Here is a 14,787-nt window from a genome sequence, read left to right as displayed (position 1 = left end):
ACTGAGCTTGCTTGAGCCTTTATTTTTATAAGAAGAGAAATAGAAGGGGTTTTGCCTGCAGACTTGTGTGCTTCCAGCACACCATGTGACTCCATGGCCTTACAAGGCTTATCAGCAGTTCGTAATCAAAAGAAATTCTCATTAGAGAATCATGGAAATATTAAACTTCCCTAATATACAACATATTAAAAATATTAAAAGTGTCCTAAACGTTGCAGAGAATAACAAGTTCTTAAGTCCACTTACTATTTATGTTTATCACTGCTCAGTACAGCAGTACTGAAATCATTATAGAGGTTTATAGAGGAGTCTTCAAAGAGATCAGCTCAGACAACCTCAACTTTTACGGTCACTATTCTTAAATATCAAGGTTTAAAAAAGTCTTAAAAATATGTGGTTTCATTCTCATGCCTTCTCTGGCTTTTTTTGTCCATACAAAGCCCGTTATAAGACTCTGCACCCATGTGAGCAAACTGAGATTCAGGTAGCCAGACATATATGATGGAACTCTGTGTACTGCTGGCTTAGTTCGATACCCTCTGGTATTACATATGGTGTAAAGGATAAAGCAAATTCAAATGCATCTTGTTTCTTGTCACCACCCATGGGAGCTAGGCAGAATCTCTGGGTCTTCCCGCATAACATATAGTTGAGTTAGGCAGCTGTGTTCATAGCTAATGTGGCCATCCCGGCTTCCAATGTATTTTATTTAAGTTCTGGCTGTATAGAAGGTTCCTAAGATGTAGATTGGATAAGCTTGTCTCTGATTTTAAGATCTGCCCTGCAGGACAGCTCTGCCTGACACACTGCTTTGTTTAGTATATGCTGAGGGGATATCGCATTCCCTGTCTCTACATTTCCTGGGGAGCGTAGGCCAATGGCTCATCCCGCCTCCCAGAAAATGCTCGTAATGCAGAGTTGTAAGAAGTGTTTGACTGAGGAATTCTTTCAAGAGCAACCTCTCCCTGCCTCGAAGCTGCATTTGTTAAACGTTTCAGAAAGAGGAGTCAGTTCTCTGGGAGAGAAAGGCTCCAGAAACATGCAGTTAGCTGACACTTGTGAGACATACCAGCCAGTGATGCCTGGGTCTGCAGCAAGGACTTTATTCCCTATTATTTCCCATCCGAGAAGGGAAAGTTAGATGGCGATGCACTTCCCTCAGCAAGGACATCAGAAGTGCTTTAAGTTCTACTGTTTATACACCTTCTACGTTTTTTGTATAAGTACATACATTTCATCTGATGACCCGGTAAATTTTATTCAAGGTACCTAAGTAGTCTCCAAAGCAGAGATCAGATTCAGAATTCCCCAGCCTCAGGTATTTTTCTTGTATGATTAGAAAGCTAGGCTACCTCTTACTTGTTCTCTCTTTCGTGAAGGGGAGCTTGCGCCCCTTCCGCTCAGTGGCAAACTCCTGGCAGCAGCCATTGCATCCTGTCCCATGGTCTGGCATTATGGACCCTCCTGGAAAGGGTATCTTTTCATTCAAATCCTCTCAGGTTCGAGAATGGTTTTTAAGCTAATCCATACCTCCTAAATCCTGGTTCACTGGCTATGGTAGAAAAAGGGCTGCTGCTTCTCCATCTGCATGGCCGCAAAGGCTCAGTTCCTCATGTACCAAGCAGACATTAAGTCTTAAGACAGGAAAGACACTGAAGTTCAGAGCTGCGCTTGTAGCTCACGTTTCCTACTGACTAACCTCCCAGCCACTGTCTCTCCTGAATAGATAGGCATTGAGTTCAGGGCATTCTGACTCATCAGGCTGGAACAAGTCATTGAAAAACTCAAATATGGTGTTTAACACAGTCAGCGTGTTGTCTCTACTTTCACAGAAGGGTGGTATTTACCTTATAATAACTAGAGTTTTTTGAAATACTGGGTTTATCACATGAATACCACAACTTGCTCTTAATGAATACAGATGGGATCTGTATTAGTGGCAGAGTTACGGTCTTTGTACGAGCAGGGAGGAAGAGGCATTGGGGTGCCAGTAGAAAAAAAGATGTCTTAAAAAAATTCAGTCCTTTTAATTTAAGAAACTTTAAAATAGTGGTTTAGTGTAGGCAAGCCTTCCCTTTTTTTTTTCTTTTTCTTTCTGGAAGAAACCCACCATATATTTATAGATAAGGAGAAACAAATTTTATTGGGCAAGGAGTGTTTCTTGCTAGTATCTTCCTTGTTATCTTGCCATTTGGGTTGTGCTGTGTAAGTGGAGCAAAACAGTAGATTTGTTCCACCGAAATTCAATTAGTGCATAAGAAATCAAATTTCCCTGAGGCAAAAATCTGCTGAGTAAATAGAACTCCCTTGCATGCACCTGTGTTTGGAATAGCTTGTCACGCTACGGAGACATGAATAACAAGACAGGCGTTTTAATCTTCAGACTTGAGATTTCAATTCTAACACACACTGCTGAGAGCAAGGCTTCCAGGAATTCATGTGATGTTTCTGGTCTTTGCAAGATAACGCTTCTCCAAGTAGCACACCTAGTGGCTCATGGTGACTAAAGAACTCCCTCCAGTGGGAGATATATTGCATGAACTCTACTTGAAACTGCTCTTCTAATGATTGTCTCTCTTTGGCAGCACATGCATCATAAGCTATTGATGTCTTGCTCACTTTTACCTTTCTACAATAAATCTGTAATCTTGTATATTTCTTAAAACAAAACTCTGTGAAGCACATTGCGCTTTGCTTCAAGGAGCTGTGGTTTGGTTCCTGAGAGGAATACAGGTCAAATAGTTAAAGGAATTAAAATCAAGGCTTACCTGCTACACACAAGAAAGAATTGAAAGAAACCAGAAGGCTGCTTTGTCACTGTTATTCCTTGAATAGAAGAGCAACAGTGGCACTGGGGCATGAAAATTATGTTCTATGTAATTTGTGACAGTGGGTTTAGCTTTTTCTAAAAGGGCAGCCAGAAACACATGCTGCAGCCTCCTTCAGAATGACATATCCATGACAGATCTCCAAGCAGTCTGCATTCTTGTCAGCTTTTGCTCTGTGTCCTGTACCTCTGGTTGTGCCAGATGCTAGCCTGTAGACCTCTAATTGTAAGGAACAAAATATAATGCCAGAAAAAAAGGTTTTGTAATATGTGCAACAAGTATTTTCTTGATCTTACAGGTAGGATTTTGTAGTACCTGGAGAATCTACTATTATGCATAGTATAACGATAATTATACATGCCTTATTTTAAATTTAATTTTCTGAATTAAGTTTCATGTTACTTAAGGTTATGATTGGGAAATAGAAATCTTCTGACAACAGAAGAGGGTTTGACTATAGAAGTTTCCTTATGGCACCTCTAGTGAGGCACTTCAGCATTTTTCAGTAGTGTCCATCTTTAATGCAAAGACATCCTTCCATCCTGTACTTGTTCAGTGCCCTTCAAGTGTCTCAGTTGCCATGTTATTGGGAATTTGTCTTACAAGGGCCTCAATTAATGCCCTTAGATTTCCTTTTTTTTTTTTTTTCTTCTGTCTGAACAGGGGAACCCTGGTGTTTCCGAACGATCCACTTATCTTCAGTTAGAAATAGACTTTTGAAGGAAGAGGTTATGTTTACATTTGCATGGATTACTGCATTTTCACAAATGTAGGATAATCTTACAGAACAAGCCCTCATTTTTCTGGGGGAGGAAAAGTCTGTCTTTGAATAGAAGTTAAACATACCTCCTCTCACTTTCCAACTACATTACGTGATATTTCTAGTGGGCCATGCTTTACCACGCACGCTCCTCTCTCCCGGTCCCTTGCCTCTGTTGAAATGGCAGATCTGAGCGCTGGCTTTTGAGCTGACACAGTAACTGCTGCTTCACACTATATATACTCTGCCATACAATACCACAATAAACTTTCCCCACATAACTAACTGAACTGAAATAACTGAAGTATAATTAAGAATCCTCATGTAGCCCTCCAGTTCTGTTCAGATAACAAGTAATACGGAAATCGAAGGAGACCCCTTTCAACTGTTAGTAGAAGCTACTGGCCGGGTGCCTTATGGCTGTATGAGAGGATGAGGATGCTAAAAGTCCTTTGAAGAATGTCTCCTCACCCAAGCACCTGTGGGATTTTTCGGTTAGCTTTGAATCAAGGCACGTTTCTAACATGACACTCCTCAGTGTCAGCACAAAGAGGATATATGGTTTTCACTCTTCTGTTGCCACTGTATCTCAGGCGGCAGGCTTTATTTTAGATTGTCTGCTTGTCAGTTTTTCCTCTAACTGCAGAGTTTAAAAACCATTGTAGACATAAACATGGATACCAGGCTCTGTTATTGCAGGAGGACATTGCCTGAATTCAGGGGTTATTTCACTGGCATAGTAAGTGTGATTTGTCCTCACAGCGGTTCTGTCCAAGGTCATCACATACAAGACATCTTGAATATAGTCTTAACCTGGAACATAAGAACTAGCCCTGCTGAGTACACTAAGGTCTACTAGACATTCGGCACCTATGGGATCTGACATCAGGATCCTGCTCCCATATAGTGCTCAGCAGAAGGTTTAGCTTGCACTTTGCAAACCAAAAGCATGGCTACGGTGATAAAAACAGGACAACTGGAAAGTTCTCATGCAGTTTTGATGGTAAGGAGATACTGTCAGAGCTACTCACGCTACATCTCTGTAGTAAGTTACTGTGGAAGCTGAGGGCAAGGAAGCAGACCAAGGTTAGGTACATGCATACTTGCAGGCATAAGTTTAAAATCAATATGATTCCATTAACTTTTTAATCTTGTAAGGTACACTGCAGTTATAGACAGGTGAAACAGTGTCTTGTTTTCTTGTTCATGCCTGCGCAAAATTGCTCTGCAGATATTTGTCTGTGGCCGTGGGGACTGCATGCCTTGTAGCACATACTTCCCCCATCCTCGTTAGAGCCTGAGGAGTTGCTGTTCTGGCTATGTCGGTACAATGGACTTCTCCCCGGAAAAACTGCTTGTGTCCACGCTGCCTGAATGAGGTCAGTTCTCATGGCAACCACATTTTATCCGCAGAAATGCGCATTGTTTTCTAACACTTTCCCCTTCTGTGTAGAGATGATGTAAAATCCAAGGGAGCAGAAGAGCAAGAAAGAAATCTAATTGGCATGCAAGCGGCAAATGCTGGGGCACTTACTTACCTTTCATGCTGATCACTATTGTTCCACAAGTACTTAAGCAGCCCAAAGTTTTACGAGATGACACATATATTAAGAACACTTCATTAGGGTAGCTCAGCAACATGCCCATACAATAGATTTTTTTTAGACAGAAATCAAGTTAACACAGGATTATCTCCCGTCAGATATGGCAGAAACCAACAGCTATATTGCTGTGTGCCTCAGGAGATTATTTCAGTCACTTCCTGCCTCCCTCTTTTCCCTCCCCCCTTCTGCAGTTTGAGGAAGCTCAGCAGGGCCAGGGTGATCTCATGGGAGGCTGGGAAGAAAAGAGGAACTGCTTTGCTGGTGGGGATGGCCAGAGCAACCTACTCCTGCTCCGCTCCAGCGACCCCAATGAGCCTCCTGCCAGCAGGGGATTAGGTGGCACGATGGTGACTGTGACAGTGCTACGCCTGTAACAAGGGAATTCTCTGCTGATGGTGTAAGGTTATGTTAAATCTCCTTTGTAGAAATAGCAGGGGATCGGGCTGGGGTGTTTTCCAGATTTCAAACCCTTTTGAACAGGAGAAAGACACCCCCCGCACTTTTAATGGCATTTTCACTCTTTTAAAAAGGAGCAAAGACTTGGCCTCAGCCTAATAAAAACAAACATTTACCTTGATTACAAGAACATCCTCAGTTATGCCGGCCTAAATGTCTTATAACTCCTCAGACCACAAAGCAGGACTGCTGCCAGGAGAAAAGCCTCCCCTACAGAGAACAGCCACTTATTCACTGGGAGGCTGCTCACAGCGCTGCCCTCAACTGCGTGGCACGGCTCTGTCCGAGCGGGCAGATCCGGCTGTAACAGTTCTTCCTTTCGTACCTTATTGCAGTTTCTATGCTTGTGACTTTTATAGATGCCTTAACTGATTGCTCTCCGCCCTTCATATGGTATTCGTAAAGCTAGTGTCAGGTACTGTAAGTCTACCAGCGAGACTGGTCACAAAACCTGTAATTAGAATATTAGTTAGTAAAAACTCTAAAGTACTGTATTTATTTTAGATTATTACCTTCTTTGTTGTCTTGAGGGTCACTGTAGATAGAAGCCAGGGTAAACAAGGAGAAAATGACAAAAGCCAGCAAGATGAAAGCTACTTCAAGGTTTGTGAAGGGCAGCTCCATGAACTGTTACTGCTTCGCCTAGGAAAAAGGGTAAAGGTTTACTCGGCTGGCTGCGGAAAGGGACAGCTCTCAGTAAGTTAAGTCTGTAGTCAGAAGGATACTAGATCCTGGTCAAACTGGTTAAGTAACTTTAGCAGGTAAGGAAACAATACTGCTGGCTCATTCAAGAATGCAAGTTCAAGCCTTTTCTACTTCGGAAGTAGTATATACAGTTGCACTAGGGGATATTTACAGCCTGCTTAGGCTATTATGAGAGCAGTTATTAAAGTAAAGCTGCACTTAACTGGATGTCTATATCTATCTGCACCCTGTATTTATTTAATATGTATTTATGTGCAATGCATTTAATAACGGGAACATATTTTGACTCGGAGAGAGTAGTAAATAAATCCTTATTAAAACAAAAAGTATCTGTAGAGGTCTGTAGGAAAGCATAGATTTTCTTAACAGTAAAACTCCTAGTATACAAATAGTCTACCTTCTGTGTAGTGGAAAGTTTCACATGTATGAGAGAAACCCCCACCATTACAACCAAACTCCAAATCAAATCCCAATCAATAGTTAATCCAGGGATTTTGAAGTCAATGGAAAATCAAAGTGTTCAGTTGCTCACAGGATTTAGCTCTAAAAAGCAGACTCCCTGAAATCTCAAAACAAAGGAGTCCAATAGATTTGTACAGAGTTGTGAGAAATCAGAAGCATAGAAAAAAAAAGAAAAAAAAAAAGCTTGCAGTAAATAAAGGGAAGCCGGCACTTACTGATTGCCAGGAATTTGTGTGTATATCCCATTGAGGTTTCTTTAAAATCATCCCACTTCTAGAAAATTATTCGGTATCGCGGACTGAGTTAATTACTCACAGCTGGAAGGATCTAATGTAATGTGGTTCCCTGATGCTTTTCGGTTGCTGCCTTGCTTGTGGCAGGCACAATCCACATCAGACTACAGAGTGGTGGAAGCAGAAGGAGAAAGCAAAGCTCAACAAGTTTTTTTCTTGTACCTGCCTTCAGGATGCTGGCAATACGCAAGCAAACTGAAACAACAGAAGTTGTATCAATGCCATTGGGGCAGTTGAGACTGAAGTTTGTACATTGTAAATCATGTTGAATTTTAAGCCCTAGTAAAATATTAACATAATTGTAAACAAGGCTAACTAGTATAACAAAGAAACCCAGCTCAGTAAATATATCAGCAAGATTTTTAAAATTCAGATCCATACTGATATAAGCAATAACTATTGGAATGATATGGCTATGTTAGCTAGAACCAAATCTGTATAGATGCGACTTGTATGAAAAATGGTCCTTTAGAAGGATCTTTCTGCTCACTTTGTGAGGATCTTTTTTGCTGTAAAGTCTTGGTCTGAAAAACACAAATACCATTTATACAAACTAAAGCATCGGCCACCTCTCACTGTACTAGCTACATGTTAATTAAAGGCGATTACTAAACTGTATTCTTTTAATATTCTGATTATTCTGTTATTTAAAAATATCAAATATTTTGACATTACTATTTTTGAGTTCTGATCTCTTGTACAGTGATCTAAGCAGGAATATTTCCACAGCAGGCAAAGGAGCGAGTGATGCTTATGAAATGCAATATCAATAACACCTGAATGAAATGGGAACATGTGGAGATGATTCGATCTCTGTCACACAAGGTATCTTCTGCTGGATCATTTTTGCAACAAACATTTCATTAACAGCTATTACAAATCTCTCTTTATGATTTCTGAGAGTGAACACATAGTTACACATACCACAACTTCCCCGTCTGTATAATGGATTGGTTACCCCATTTTATTCAATAAACCGAAGAATCACGTACTCCAGTCAGAGGTAAATTACACCTGTGTATCTATTGAAAAAAATCTATTATTGACTGTATTTGTGCATACTTCTCCTTTGCAGCAGATATTTTTATCTACCTGAATTTAGATGTGAATGCAAAACTTACAGCTTTTCTTATATAGTGTCAAATTCTTCCATTATCCCATATGTCAATAAAGCGGATGGATCTTTCACACTCTTCTTAACTGATAAAGTTGGATGCAGTTTAAGAAGGGGCCTGATTTCTGAAAGCATGCTACAGTTGATGAGAATTTTCAATATAATAGCATGCAATTTCTTTAAGGAAAGTCATTAAGCAAACCTGATATATTTTGTATTGTGCGTATATATGTAGTGTATTCTTTTATGTAAATTATATTTTTACCCATACACCAAGTAGTTAAATATCAATAAAAACTTAGATATTAGAAACAACAAGAAAAAATTAATCTGAACAGCCATCAGTAAAGGAACTGATGGTTGATAATGCTTTTGAAAGCTGGTAAATCCCATTGAAAGCAGCTGGAATATAAGCTCCCTAGCTGCCTAGCACATCACATTTTTTTCTTTTCACTGTTGGCCGTATTGGTTTCTCGGCTGCCGTACCTTAAGAACGGGTACAAGCAGAGCCATCTACTGGTGTTCAGGTATAACTATCGCTAAAGAGAAAGGCAAGTCATTGATAGTAAAAAATATTTTAAAAGTGTTAATTCTGAACTTATATAAATACTTAGGTCTGAACTGAGACAACATTTATTAGCAAAAATATGCATCTGTCTGAATAAATCTGTAAGTTGACTTAATATTAAAAATCACAGAACATTATAATAAGTTATTAAATTGCAATGTTCATCTATTTGCACATTGTCTATTGCACACTGAGAAAATACCACATCTTTTTTCTTGGAGGCTAGTTCAGTGGAGACGTGTTGAATGGAAGACCGGAATCCTCTGCCTACATCCTAGCGTTGTCATGAAAAGAGAAAATATGCATTTTTTGTTAAAAATAAAAGGTTAGTGTCCCATATTGAGGTCTTATTAATACTTTAAGAAGGCTTTACAAACAGACACAAATTCCATTTAGATATCTGCGATGAGGCTAAAAAACATAGAGGGTTAACCCCTCAAATGTGGCAAATAAAATGCAAAGTTATTTGATATAAATCTCTGAGTGCCTAAGCCACATTTAAAGTTCAAGTTCCTTTTTGTCTTTATAGGAATAACAGTTAAACAGAAAGACTAAGAATGGACTCAAAAGCAAACACCTTATTCAGCATCCTCATATGATGGGGAATCTTCAGAGGTAAACTGGAGGTGCCAGCGTGCAGAAGAGTCCTCCAGGTCAAAAACGTCGGGAGGGCGTTCATAAGTAACCTGTCTTTCCTGTGGGGTCTAATAGGCTGTCACTGCCTACCTGGAAAACTATGAGAACTCTCTCTTCTCATCCCCATATGATGCATCTTCTCATTTGTTACAGGGACTATTTGGTATAAAGGTTACATGAAACTTTCCATTTTCCTTAGAGGCTGACAAGTCTACCATATGTTTGCAGCTAAGGGAGACCCTTGTTTTAGGAAAATGCCTTTAAACAGGATACCAGTAGGTCAAAAATAGCTGGAAAGCAAAATCTGTCTTTTGAATACGAATAACCTTTCAAAACATGGGTTATTCACTAAGTTTCTAATATAATTCTCCATCAGTGAAAGCAGATTGTAGTAAGCTGGGTAGAAATGAGGAAAAGAAGAACGTGCAGATGTGGGAAGAGATGCTGGTGGTGACAAAATAAAGACAAAAGTTGATCACCTTGTGGAGAAATTGGACTAGCCTTCCCCATTACTATGTGTTTTACGGGGACACTATTAAAATACTGTAAAATTACCCCACTGGAGATACACTTTACTGGAGACCAGGAAAGCCCAAACCTTTGTAATGAATTCTGATAGTTTTGGAATCAGATTAACTTGTAAAAAGATAGGGAAGGTCAAGATGATTTTTGAAAGGTTGTTAAAAGGTTTGCATTGAAGTGTGTGTGTGTATATATGTATTTATAACACTCTAAAACCAGATGAGACTTACTGAATGTTCATCTGTAACCAAAAGGAAATGATGTGTCCCATGATTTATCAGTTTACTGGGTGGGAGAAATAGAATCAGCACCAGAGCTGGTGTTTGATGTTTGTGTAATGTTTCTTTGTCTAACTTCTTCAAAGAAATGTGTATGAAAAATAGTTACATGACCAGATTCTACGGCTTTTTCTTTTCTAGATTAAATTCTTGCCCCACAGAGATCTTCAGAAAGCTCATCCATTACCCTGGTGTGGCTTGGATTTCACTAACTCTGTAGCAAGTTCCTCCACAAATATATTTGTTGACTTATGTGGGACGGCTGAGAAAATAAAGGAACTAACTGTCAGGACTAAATGTATATATCATGGCCTCAGAAAAGATGAAAGAAAAATACGAGACTGAAATGAAAAGAAAAAACCAGCATTTCTCCAAGCAGGGCTTTTAACCTAAGAGACAAAGACAGAGTGGAGATTAGAATAAGAGCTCAGTGACAGCTGGACAGAATTAAGTGCATAATTTGAAGTCTTACTTTTTTTATATATATCTATACACATTTATTATACTCTACGTTGCTTATTGGCAATAAAAATATCATTACTTTTCTATAGGAATGATGAAGTAAAATTGGAGGACAAAATGAATCTAGGACAGGTAGAAAGTATAAAGCAAACATATAGTCTACATGCGTAAATACCTGTTCCTGTCACCGGAACGAATGCCGACAGTGGAGTGGAAATATCCTTCACGACAGTGCTTGTATTTAGTATAAGTTCTTACTGTTTTTGCAGAGGCACCTCCTTATACACTGACGCTGCTGTCACAGCTGTTGTTGATCACTTCTGAAAGTGAACTGTGGACTTGACCCTGTAGAGAGTACACTCAACGCAATAAAGTATCAGAAAAGGAAGAAAGGCAATATCCAAACTTTAAAAATTTTCTGCTTTATTTAAAATCCAACTTTGTAACAGAACAGAAATTATTTGATTTCATAAAAATGGTTCACTAAACCAAATAAGGTGCAAGGGTCAAAAAGTGACTTATGAAAGTGTGACGCCTACAGCTTCAGTCCCGGGATTGTTCCTATTACTGATAAAATGAGGAACCTACATAGGCCAAGCTAAGCAAATATAAGCTTTGTAAGATATTAACTTTAGTTATTTGTGTTAATGCAGTGGGACATATATCACTGGTCTCAATTAAATTTCTAGTTGTTTTCTTTTTTTTATATCCATGACATAATAAAATTATGCCACGCTGCCAGTTCTTGAGAAAGACTTATGCAAATGTGTCCTTCTTAGCTTTAAAGTAACAAATACTCTATTAATGAGAGTAATATTATTCATAAATCTACTGTATTTAGTTTGCTATAAACAAGTCCTTCAGTTTTTGTAATTAAAAACCAGTAACGAGTCAAGCTACACATTAAAAAAAGAGCTCATGCACCAGAGGGAATGGACCTGAGGAAGATTCTACTAAAATGGTTTTTGAAGCACCACCATTAAAGCATTAAATGATTTGTTAGTTGTTACTGTTTTTCTACCCTTTGTTGCTTTCAACTGTCATTCAATTCTGTTTCTTGGCAAGACTTTCGATTGTCTAAATACTGAAAAGCTGACTCCTGTGCTATGACATCATCTGTTATAAATTAGCATAATTTGCTAACTTCCAAGTGCTGAGGATCTGATGAGCACCTTCTTCAGTGAATTGCAGCTTGCCAAATCGTGGGCTGGGTATCCTAATGAAGAGGTTAATTTATGTAAATCTGCTTGGCTATTTTTGCAGTGTAGGTATATCCCTGGTTGTTAGCTCAAGAATGAACTGAAACAGAAAAAAATGAAATCAGACAGAGGAAAAGGTAAGAGAGAGGCTGTGGAAGGAATAGCCAGAGAAGTACCAGTAGAAAAAAAAAAAAGTTTTCAGAGGAATAAGTAAGGGACAAAAATGTATAGAGTGGATATATATCTGAGTGTATCAGAGAGGATAAGAACAGCCTTTGGACTTACATATCTGTAACTTCCTACTTATCTCAGTGTATCTTAAGTTCATAGTGGGAATGTTCTAGCCTCTTATTTGTTGAACCTGCTCATTTTGTTTCCTTAACTTGTACTCTAAGCTTATCAAAATATGACTTAAACTTGGTATGATAGTCGTGAAAAATGGAATAAAGTGTAACTTTATTATGGTATACTGAAAAATAACTAGTGCAATATAAGGTAAGACTTTTGCTCCCTTCATAGGGTCTGGGTTATTAACACCCATATAAAAATGGGTTGTTATAGAGGTTAACTCAAAATGTCTCCCAAGGTTTTGCTGCTCCTTTGCTTGAGGAATGCTCAGCTTAGAGCATACATCCTTCTTTGTTATCTCAGTAAAGAAATGAGCCAACAATGTCAGTGAGTCAGCAAGGCACATAAAATAGCTCTTGCTAAATAATAATAAAAAACGGCTGTTGTACTGCTATAATGTTGTTACAAAAAAATGTTGAAGGTGTTCTGAGTCTGACTTTTCCTTACTTATGTTTGCAGCTGAACTGTGTTCAGTTTTTCTAGCTAGTCTTGTTTAGGGCTTTTTGTTCTTGATTTTTTTTTTTTGTTCTCTGGATGTTATATCCAGAGTCTTTAATATTAAATATACCGATATGTCTTTACCTTTGCTGTCCACATATTGTTCCATGTTTTTACCTGCCTAAGCAATTAACACAGATTAAAAGGCAAAAGATCCTGCCGTATTTATTTCTGTGAAATATTGGTGACTTTATAACTCAGCAGTGGCGTGTTTTTTACCCTGAATCTAACACCGTTGGTCTACAGAAACAATTCTGAATAGGAATTATATTTTAAATATCAGTTTGAGATCCTCATAGGTCAGAATGCAGATGAGTCCAATGTAAAACTTGATGATTTCTGTTCTGGCTTATATGACATCAGCTACACATGTAATGCTGAGCCCGTCTTCATAATGTTATTCATAATGCTTAAATGCATTTTTGTGCAAGAATATAACAATAAATAATTGATACATAGTCTATTACAAAGGAAAGACATGTCCAGTGTGAAACGTGAAGGAGTAGAAAAGCTTTTGGAGTAGGAGCAGAGCTTCCCTTTCACCAATACAGACTCAAAATTGTTGGGGGTTAAGCCATTTGAAAGAAAAACCTTGTTAAAATTGAATTTTCTGTAAGCTTATGACAGTTACATATCACATCAAAATTTGGATGAATTTGTGGGTAGAACAACCATAAAATACCCCTATGCTCAGAAAATACACTTAAGACCTGCAAATAAATCACAGCAGAGAGATTCTGCATGCTGGGTAAGGCAAGAGCAGAATTAGCAAACAAACCCCAAAGTTATTCCTGCAAGTATACTCTCGTCCCATTTCAAGCTCAGCCATTAAATGGGAAGGAAATCCTGCTCCTGGCAGTCACCAGAGCACCATTTAGTACCAGCACATGCAGGTGGCAGGGGATGGATCAGCACACCTCAGCTCCCAAGTCCAGGAGAGCACAGCCCATCCTCATACACACCGCGCCAAAGCACCTTGCGCTGAAACAGCTGCCAAACAGACTGTCAGGGTAGCCCGGGATGGTCAGCTGGTTTTATGCCAGGAGGAATTAGCCTGCCAAGCTCTTTGCAACAAATATCTGATGCGGGGGGGGGGAAGAGAAGAGTTTCTTTTTCCTCTGTTACAAACAAAATTGCAATATTGCCATAGTATATCCTTTAATGTAAGTGACCAGTTTGATTGTTGCTTTGCGTGCTGTTTCCACTAGCATAGTTTGGAGTCACATTGAATTTGTATAGAGTGGTATTTGCAAAAGAAGTGTAACAAATGTTCTTTCCTTTAAAACAGTATGAATTAAATAGCAGGCAGAAGAGATCTCTTGCAGCAAAACTCTATTTTTCAAACTTAACTGGGCTTAATTGGTCAGAATTTTCCCAATTTTTTTAGTGACACTAGCAATAGGCATGCATAAATATTTTATTCAATCAAAAAAGTAACTTGGTAATAAGTGAACTACCAGGAAAGGAAGATCATCACCATACTAATTAAAATGAATTTGATATTTTGTTTCCATTCAAAATCTAAACTTAAAAAAGAAGAAAAGAAGTAGTTAAAAATATTTTTTTTAAATCTTGTTTCTTTTTCCCTTTTAGCAACAACTAGAAAACCTTTCTGCCCATATGTCTAAGCTTCTGTCAGCAGAGATTCCTGGTGATGCAGTCGACCTTTCAAGGAAGAGCTTGTTTATTTATAATAAGCTATGTGTAAATAGTGGGATGTAGGATATCCTGCACGATAGCCAACAACTGAAAAACTAATTTTCCAACCATAGTATTTAGCATTGTTGAAGTATCGTCTCTCCAGTGTAAATTTCTCTGGTCCAACTTTTGTTTGGGTGTATGTACCACCTTGATCACGCCACGTTAGCCACGTGCTTGCCATTAAACACCACAACTAGTAACTGCTGCTCATCCTCAGCCCCTCCTTTGTTCAGAGGTGAATTGCGTCTGCAGCAGAGTTTGGGCAGGGCTTTTGTTTGTTTCTTTTCTCTGTAGACACAGTTACACATTTCTCTTTACTAAATCTGTATTAGAGAAGAGATCATAGGTTGCTC

General features: G+C 38.7%; 1 long non-coding RNA gene across 1 annotated transcript; it reads left to right on the top strand.

The window, feature by feature from the left end:
• The first annotated feature begins 5,410 nt into the window (after positions 1-5,410).
• On the top strand, positions 5,411-11,438 carry LOC142056383 (uncharacterized). Its single transcript, XR_012660312.1, has 5 exons — positions 5,411-5,589; positions 7,838-7,933; positions 9,012-9,115; positions 9,320-9,405; positions 10,368-11,438. It is a non-coding gene; the product is annotated as an uncharacterized LOC142056383 (long non-coding RNA).
• Positions 11,439-14,787: the final 3,349 nt, after the last annotated feature.

Source organism: Phalacrocorax aristotelis, chromosome 4 (assembly GCF_949628215.1).
Source record: "Phalacrocorax aristotelis chromosome 4, bGulAri2.1, whole genome shotgun sequence".
NCBI lineage: Eukaryota > Metazoa > Chordata > Aves > Suliformes > Phalacrocoracidae > Phalacrocorax > Phalacrocorax aristotelis.
The sequence above is the reverse complement of the archived record's forward strand: the minus strand, read 5'-3'. Positions and strand labels throughout refer to the sequence as shown.